Source organism: Dermacentor andersoni, chromosome 4 (assembly GCF_023375885.2).
Source record: "Dermacentor andersoni chromosome 4, qqDerAnde1_hic_scaffold, whole genome shotgun sequence".
Lineage (NCBI taxonomy): Eukaryota > Metazoa > Arthropoda > Arachnida > Ixodida > Ixodidae > Dermacentor > Dermacentor andersoni.
The window spans coordinates 190,966,039-190,975,887 of record NC_092817.1 but is presented as its reverse complement, the minus strand read 5'-3'; positions in this window follow the sequence as shown (position 1 = coordinate 190,975,887).

The following is a 9,849-nucleotide window of genomic DNA, read 5'->3' as shown; positions in this document are numbered from 1 at the left end:
GTCATGAATTGGGAGAACCGCTGACTTGCAAACTGAGGCCCGTTATCTGATACAACTGTTTGCGGCAAGCCAAAACGCGCAAACAATTCTCGAAGCCGCGCGATTGTGACTTCTGTGGTCGCCGACTTGACGGGAAGCGCCTCAATCCATTTAGTACGCGAGTCGACGACTATCAACAGCATGCGTCCCTTTATCGGTCCGGCGTTATCAATGTGAAGCCTTGACCATTTGGTGCCCGTTTCTGGCCAACAGATAGGAACCTGTCGATGGGGCATTGGCTGAGCTTGTACACATGAGATGCACGAACGTGCAAGGCTTTCGATCTCACCATCCAACCCAGGCCACCAGAACAGCGTCCGAGCTAGACTTTTCATCGCAGATGCACCCTGGTGTGACCGATGTAGCTCAGCGAGCATGGAGACTCGCGCTTTGCGGGGTACGACGATGCGATGACCCCAGTAGAGCAGGCCTTCTACGCTTGACAGCTCCAGTCTTCTGCAAAAATAAGGTTGAAGGTGATTGTGACACGGTGACAAGCGTTTAGGCCATCCATTCAGTACAAAGTGCTGCACAACGCTAAGGTTTTCATCTCCGTTCGTCAGCTCCCGTATGGCATCCGCTCGCACGAACGAGCTGTCAAGGGTCTCTGAAGACAACACGTATTCTGGTAAGGTGCCCGATCGACCAACGTCTGTTATCGGCTCGGGCAAGCGGCTGAGTGCGTCCGCGTTGGCGTTTTCCTTGCCGGCCTTGTACTCTATGCGGTAGCTATATTGGCTTAGAAACAGAGCCCATCTCTGAATACGTGCCGACGCCATTGGGGACACAGGTCGATCTTCTCGTAGAAGTCCCACCAGTGGTTGGTGGTCCGTGACCAATACAAACTCGCGGCCCAGCAGGTAGTCTCGAAACTTTGTTACTCCGAATACCAGTGCGAGCGCTTCCTTTTCGAGCGTGTGTTAACGTGCGTGAACGGAAGGCAATGGGCTTATCCACTTTTCCAATTCGGTGCGAGATTACGGCACCTAAACCCGAAGGTGACGCATCGCATTCCAAGCGCACTGGTTGGTTGGGATCGAAATACATAAGAACAGGCGAACTCAGAAGTGTTTGTTTAGCCTTGAGATACGAATTTTTCTGCGCCGTTCCCCAGTGCCATTTATGCCCTTTTTCAAGCAGAAGATACAACGGGGCGAGGATCGTTGACATGTGTGGCAAGAACCGGTGATAATAAGTCAACAGACCCAAGAACGAGCGCAGTTCGCTCACATTCGTAGGCCGTGGCGAGTCGCGTATTGCTGCTCGGTTCTTCTCAAGCGGATGCAAGCCGTCTTTGTCAATGCGATGGCCCAGGTAGACGATTGAGTCTTTGCGAAAATGTCATTTTTCGGCCTTCAGCTTGATACCATTTTCTTGAAGCCTGCGCAAAACGTCCCGAAGCACTGAGCCATTATCGTCTTGACCTTTTGCTATCAATACATCGTCCAAATACACCTGCACGGCTGGAAGACCGGCCAGGACCGTTTCCATGCGCCGCTGAAAAATCGCGGGAGCCGAGGCAACTCCAAACGGAAGACGATTATAGCAGAACAACCCCTTGTGAGTGTTTATCACGGCCAACTTCCTCGCCTCCTCATCCAATGGGAGTTGGTTATATGCATCATTAAGGTCCAGTGTTGTGAAAAATGATCCCCCACGTAGCGACGCGAAAATGTCTTCAATGTTTGGTAAAGGGTGCTGCTCAGTTATGCACGCAACATTGATTGTGGTTTTGAAATCGCCGCAGATGCGAAGGGAACAGTCTTTCTTCAGTACTGGTACGATTGGCGCCGCCCACTCAGAATGTGCTATGGGCGATAATATGCCTTGCTCTACTAAACGGTCCAGCTCAGTTTCCACATTTTCACGAAGAGCATAAGGAATTGACCGCGCATTGTGGAACTTCGGTTGGGCGCCTTCTCGAATGTGGAATTTCACAGGTGTCCCCTGAATGTTTCCCAGTCCTGGCTCAAAAAGGGCAGGAAACTCGGTCCTGAGGCTGTCGGGATCTGCTGACGTCGATTGAACCGTAGCGAGAAACCCGGACGGCAAAAGCGAGAACGCTTGGATTAAGTCCCTTCCGCAAAGGCTGGGACCCGAGCAGCCTGTAACTATCAATGTGGCAGGTACAGTCTTCCCCGCAAAATGGGCTTTAAGGTGCAGTTCACCGACAATGCGTAGCTTGCCCAAGTAGCAGCTGAGCGTGTGTTTGCATTTCGATAAGCGTGGCCAACTCAGACGGTGCTTTAGATACACTTCCTGCGGAATGATAGAAAACGGTGATACCGTGTCAATAATCATGTTCAAGGGCACGCCACCCCAGTGGATAACTCTGCGGAAAGCCTGGAGCAAAGATTTCTTTTCCCGTGACTCTTGCAATGTGAAGACTGATGAAATATCGCCTTCCTCCGTTTTGGATACAGCGCTCTCATAATGAACTGCGTTAGCGATGCCATCGCGCCTACGACCAGCCCGGAGCCCCGACTGGGAGCGGCATTTTCTTGCGAAATGACCAGTCTTCCTACAGCGAAAACACTGCTCCTTTTTGTGCGGACAGTCCCTTGCTTCGTGATCGTAGTTTCCGCAGCGTGCGCACTCAGTATGGCTTTGCTTATCTTTGGTGAAGGTCTGATATCGGCGCGGTTTACTCGCTACAGTGCACGCCGCTGCCTCATTATCAGGTCTAGTCATGGCGCTTACTTCGAGTGCGGCTGTCTCTGCCGCTATGGCAATCGTTTCAGCTTGCGCAAGTGTGAGCTCAGCTTTTTCAAGCAGCGTCTGCTGCACCGCCCGATTCCGGATGCCACAAACAATGCGGTCCCGTAACATACAGTCCAAACTGGTGCCGAAGTGACAATTATCCGCAAGCTTGCGTAGCTCAACAACATAGTCCCGGACAGATTCGCTTGCAGCCTGATCCCTTGTAAAGAACTTGTAACTTGCGGCAACCTCATTAGTCTTCGGCGCATAGTGGTTATTTAGGATGGTAAGTGCGTCCTTGTAACTCAAGCCATTTACTTTATGGGGGGCGCAGTGTCCAGCAAGAACGCCTACCGTCTTCGTTGACAGTGTCAAAACCAAGAGCGCCCTTTTCTTATCTGTCTTAATATCATTTGCTTCAAAAAATGCCTCCAGTTGACTCCAGTCGACTCCGGAAATTTCGACCACCTGGGGTTCTTTAACGTGCACCTAAATCTAAGTACACGGGTGTTTTCGCATTTCGCCCCCATCGAAATGCGGCCGCCGTGGCCGGGATTCGATCCCGCGACCTCGTGCTCAGCAGCCTAACACCATAGCCACTGAGCAACCACGGCGGGTACACAGCACTTCATATCAGGGACAAATACAAAGTTGAAGGAAGGTGAAACTTATAAGTGACCTTTTCACTGAAACGCACAATTTCTCATGCTTTGTTTGCTTATTATGCTTAAATACACAATAAGGTCTTACAAACTGGCTAACCTATATTCATTCTCATGAACTTACACTGTACTGGTTTTTTTTATCGCCATAAGGATTGTGGAACTTTTTTTGTTGTTTAAATCGTTTTTAGAACCATTTTGCTACTCCAGAGTGACAATATGTGTTCTCACTTGCAACCAATTCCATCCAATCTACCTGCAGGCATTGATGCAAGGAATTGCTGCCAAAGTAATTTTTCACATTGTTGATAATTGCTGTATACCGGGTATGTGCACTTCTATTATGACACATTACGGTGACATTGTACAACAGATCAGTTTAAGTCCATGAATGCATGTAGCATGATAACGAATCTATGAACTCAACAAACGGTATATATTATGGGCCAGTTACAACAAACTTCTTTGTTTGGTGACTTTTTGTTGTCTTTTCGCACCCAGCTATCATGACTTCTACTTCTTTCAAGATCTCATTGCTTGTTGCACACGAATTCCTGTACTTTTACGCAGCTTGTAGTTCTCGTGGAAGGTCTAGTTGCTTGTACGATGCCAGTACGTATACATTGTACGCAGTTCATAGTTCTCATGCAATATCTCGTTGCTTTTACGACCTCATTACCTCAAATATCAGGTTCCGAATTTCATGGTTAAAGTATGGCACCGTTTATTGAACATGTCTTTAAAACACAACTTCAACTCGGTTGTTTCGAATACTGTTTGTGTCGTTTCCTACTTCAGCTTATGCCTTAACCCTATCGCTTTATACTTTCCATTGTAATGTTGTTTTGTCTCAGAATGTATTTGTATTCGTGTTTTTGTGCTTACTTAGAGGCAGTAAGGGTAAAAGAAGACAAATTTAGGCTGCTACTTGCAAACAAATATGCAGCCTTAGAACAAAGATATGATGATGACATAGAGGTAATGAATCCAACCGTAACGAGGCAGGCTTCAGAGGCACGAATTGAAGTCGGAGGCAAGGCACCAAGCGAAACAGTAAGCAAGCTCTCCCAAGTAACAAAGGACCTAATAAAGAAAGGACAAAGAATGACAGTGTCCGACTCAAGAGATAAGATAGAATTGGCGGAACTGTAAAACCTGATCAACAAGGCGAAAATAAGTGATATTCAAAACTATAACGTGAAAAAGACTGAAGAAACCGTAAAAAATGGACGCAGCCTGAAATCAGTGAGGAAGAAACTTGACATTGGACAAACCAAGATGTATGCACTAAATGATAAGCAGGGTAATATCATCAGCAATCTCGAAGATATAGTAAAAGCAGCGGAATAATTTTATACTGACCTTTACAGAGCCCAGACGACTCAGGAGCAATCTGTTCGAAACAATACGGAACAATATAGAGAAACTCCTCCTATACCTAGAGATGAGGTCAGAAATGTCTTGCAAGGCAGGAAACGGGGAAAAGCGGCAGGAGAGGATAGAATAAAAGTCTATTTACTCAAAGATGGAGTAGACATAATGGTAGGAAAACTGACGGCTCTCTATACGGAGTTTTTATCGACTGCAAGGGTCTCAGAATACTGGAAGAATGCAAACATTACACTAATCCACAAAAAGGGCATCATTAAAGAACAAAAATATTATAGACCCATTAGCTTACTCCTAGTACTATATAAAATATTTACCAAAGTAATCTCCAATGGAATTACGACAAGACTCAACTTTAGTCAACCAAGGGAGCAGGCTGGCTTCACGAAAGGTTACTCTACAATGGATCACATCCATGTCATTAACCAGGTTATCGAGAAATCCGCAGAGTACAATAAGCCTCTCTATACGGCTTTCATAGATTACGAGAAAGCATTTGATTCAGTAGAGATACCAGCAGTCATAGAAGCTTTGCGTAATCGAGGAGTGCAGAGCGCTTACGTAAGTACCCTGGAAAATATCTACAGAGATTCCACAGCCACCTTAATTCTACAGAAGAAAAGTACGAATACCTCTAAAGAAAGGGGTCAGACAAGGAGACACAATCTCTCCAATGATATTCACTGCGTGCTTGGAAGAAGTATCCAAGCTATTAAACTGGGAATTTAAGAGTAAGTATCGATGGCGAATACCTCAACAACCTTCGGTTTGCCGATGACATTGTTTCCTTCAGCAACACTGCGGACGAGTTGCAACAAATGATTGAGGACCTTAACAGGGAGAGTGTGAGAGTGGGGCTGAAGATTAATATGCAGACGACAAAGATAATGATAAATAACCTGGCAAGGAAACAAGAGTTCAAGATCGCAAGTCAGCCTCTAAAGTCTGTAGGGGAGTACGTTTACTTAGGTCAACTAATCACAGGGAACCCTTGCCATTAGAAGGAAATTCACAGAAGAATAAAAATTGGTTGGATTGCATACGGCAGACATCGTGAGCTCCTGACTGGGAACTTGCCGTTATCATTGAAAAGGAAAGTATACAATCAGAGCATTTTACCGGTGCTGACATAGGGCGCATAGACTTGGATGTTGACAAAGAAGCTTGCGAACACGTTAAGGACCGCGCAAAGAGCGATGGAACGAAGAATGCTAGGCATAACATCAAGAGACAGAAAGAGAGCGGTTTGGAGCAAAGGGGTATAGAAGATATGCTAATGGACATTAAGAGAAAAAAATGGCGCTGGGCAGGTCATGTAATGCACAGACTAGATAACCGTTGGACCATTAGGTTGACAGGATTTGTACCAAGAGAAGGGAAGCGCAATAGAGGACGGCAGAAGACTAGATGGTGCGACGAAGTTAGGAAATTTGCGGGTGCTAGTTGGAATCGGTTCGCGCAGGACAGGGATAATTGGAGATCGCAGCAAGAAACCTTCGTCCTGCGGTGGACATGAATATGCTGATGATGATTATGATGATATTCCGCTGCTTTTTGCCGTAAGTAGTATATGCGTGCTTTTTAACATTATAAAATGTGCCCCTACAGTGTTTACACTATAGCACCCATTTCTATACTAAATATATATACTTTTGTATCTGCACTAAGTATTCAATAAGCTTCAAAATTCAGTTTGCGTACATCGTTGTCACGCATAGGTTGTTGCCTGGCACGCTTGCTTGAGCAGGCAGAAGGAACACATGAACGCAAGGTGCAGCACACACAACATTCATTCAATATGGACTTTTAACAACTGTAACACACGGTAACGTTCGACATTTATTGCACATGGAATGCGTCCTCCCGTGCTAAGCTTTACGCTTAGTAAACGTGGTAGCGTTTACTAACGTCTGTGCGGCGATCGTCCATTTGGTATAGTAGGTGCGCTTACACTACCGGTTCTGTTCGGTGTGGATGTCGGCGTCCTCCGGTCTGTGCTTCGTCGTTGCAATTCGGTCGCCTTCAGACGTCGCTGGTGTCCGGCGTCACTGATCCCCGGCCGACGTGACGAAGCCACAGTCGCTGAGGAGCTGTCGCGCTCTGGCAGAGCGGGGCTCATGCCGGGTGGCGCTCCCGGTGCGCGCCGGCCCAGCTTAGTTCCCTAGACGGGACGGTGACTGGCTGCAGCCAGCCTCGGCGCGTCTGCGTTCAGCGGCGTAAACGCTGACGTGTCCTGACAGGTAGGTCCGGGCGAGCGGTAGTTGCGGGGACGTCGGTCATCTGCTCGCCGAGCCTGGTACACGGGCCGGACGTCGATGCGTCGCCTAGAAACTGCGGCAGGACCCAGAGAGGCGATCTCCGGCCGTCTTCTCCTGGAACGCTGCGCCCCGGCCACCACGTCCTTCTCTGCGCGCGCCTCTTCTCCAAGATGGCGGCTCCACGCTCTCGCTTCACTCCTTCTTCCTCGTCTTCTTTCTTTCTTTACGCTTGTCACTCCTGACAATCGTTTATCGCCTCGTACATTTTGTACGCGAATTCGTTGAATCTGCTTAGCTTCTCATACACATCGCATAATTTTTTTTTGCGAAATGCATACAACTCATACATTTCTCATAGAATTCTCATTCATAATTTTCAAAGAGGGTGTTAGCAAAGAGAACTAGAAGGGTGAAGCGGTATTAACCTTCCCATAGAAGTTGAAGCAACGCAGGAACCTGGAGAGGGGAGGAAAGGAGAATGAAGTAGGAATAACATTAGACAAGTTTGACGCCAGTTCCCCACCAAAGCTTTAAGTCTATTGTGTGTTTTCAACTAAGAGCCCTACAATGTATATGAGACTGCTGGTATGTGAAGAAAAAGTCTAGCGTTTCTTGCATTCCCCGCCTTCACTAAAACATAATTGAATTTTTGTTTACAGTTAGGTGAAGAAGCATAACTATGTTTCACGTCATTTGTTCGTGCTACATGGCATGACGCGCGTAGAAAACGAACTTGCAGAAGAGCAGGACAGATAACGCACCCATAACAATAATTCCTACAATTCCATTGCTGCAATTTTCATACGGTGATAGCATGATTTATTTGGACATTACCGCATATTACTGTGAAAATATTTCATTTCGAAACGATAAACCTGATAAAAAAGAACGAACAGCTTGTTTAGAAATCAGTGGCAAGAACGTCCACGGCTGCCGCGTCAGCGCGGTCGTCACATTATTCCCGTTTTACGCAAAAACCTGGCTAATTCCCGACAGTCAGAATCTGCCTACGCGGCCACCGGCGTACCTCGTGCAGTCTATTGGCGTTGGTGGATTGCATTTCTTACTACATGTGCAGTGCTGCAAATCCGCCTAATAATATTAATAATAACAATAAGTGGAAGAAGAAGATGAAAAAGAAAACTGGACTTCATTCCACGCTGTGATGGTGGTTGGCGCGCCTCCCGTTGTGAATGCTAGAGTTCGTGCCCACAGGCACGACAAATGCATTGGGGGGTGGACTCCATCCCCCAATACTAAACATACGAGGATGCCTAAGCAGTTTTTATTAGTTCTAAATGCTTAAGCTTTTAATTTCCATCGAAGGCCGCTGAGCTGTCCTTGCAGTTATGAACACCTCGTGGGCAGGCTCGTGTTGAGACGCTTGGCTGGCTTGGCGCATTTTGATTTGACCTGACCTTGGACCCGTTAGAACTCACGCGAGAACTTGCGCGGATAAGGAACCCGCGGATAACACAGGCTTCTGAGAGCGAGGGTTACGTGGCGTCGCGGCGATATCCTCACGCAACACCTGGAGCTCTGTCGCTCAGCAGGCGTTCGCTCAGGCCCGCTCTGCCCCGCCGAGGCGCGGTCGTGAGGTCGCATCACCATCAGTTGCAATGCGTGTGCCGTTTTTCGCTCGTGCAGACGATAGATGCCGGCTTTTTTGCTCCGTAGTTCATTTGATGATTTCGCATGAGTAATAAAAATCAAAAGGCAGAGGCGCCGAAGATATGGAGATCACCGTCGCTAGAAGTCGGCTGATGAAAATCGGCAGGCGTGCATCGTAGTGCGACATTTTTGAGTTCGAATGTCAAGCGCTGGAGGAGAAATGCGTAGTGCTTGTAAGTGTGGCGGCTTGTATCGTGACTTCATTTAACCTGACGTACATGAAGTGCCTTGCATTGAACTCCCCTCACAGCGCCCCCCCCCCTCCGGACAGGCTTTACAACTCCACTGCTCACCTAACCCTAAGCTGACATCGTGAGGGTCGCGGCACCAGACGGTGAGGACGCACTCGTGAGAGCAAATCCCAATGAGGGCGTCAATATCTACTCATAAGTAAACTTATTTTGGAAGTCATAACAATAAACTAGCTCTTGAAAGAGAGCATAACGGTTATATCTCATAAACACGCGATGCCTGCTACGCAAAATTTCCTTGAAAGGCGGTTTGTGCGCTTTTGCGGACACAATGTTTTCGTGAAATTAACACCGCCAAACACCTAAGCAACAGAACTTCGTCATTTTTATGCAAGCAAGATTACGTATATTTTTATGTTTCAAACGATCAGAGAATATTTTTGCAGGGAGAATTCACTTACCAACCATGTTGGCGTGGTACCTTTGACATTGCGCTGCTAAACTCGAAGGCGCGGGATTAAATCACGACCGTGAAGGCCGCATTTTAATAGTGCGAAATGCAAAACAGCCCTTGAACCAAGCATTGGGTGCGCGTCAGGAAACCCCAGGTGATCACAAATAATCCGCAGTTCCCCATTACAGCGTGCCTGATACTCATATTGTGAATTTGGTACGTAAAACCATGAAAATACAACAAATTTACTTAGATTTTTTTGGGAGAGCTTCTGCTGCATGATATTCATCATCGAATTTGGCATTCAGTTATTTCCACTGGCTATTCAGGGGCGTGGATCTCGACACAACGTCACACCCCCATTGTGACGTAGATCAGCACGTGCGGCACGTCGTTTTCAAGCTGGGCGAATCTTATAGCAACTGCTATCTTGCTCTTGACCGCCGAAAACAAGCGATTGATGACTGACCTGTTCCCGTTACCTC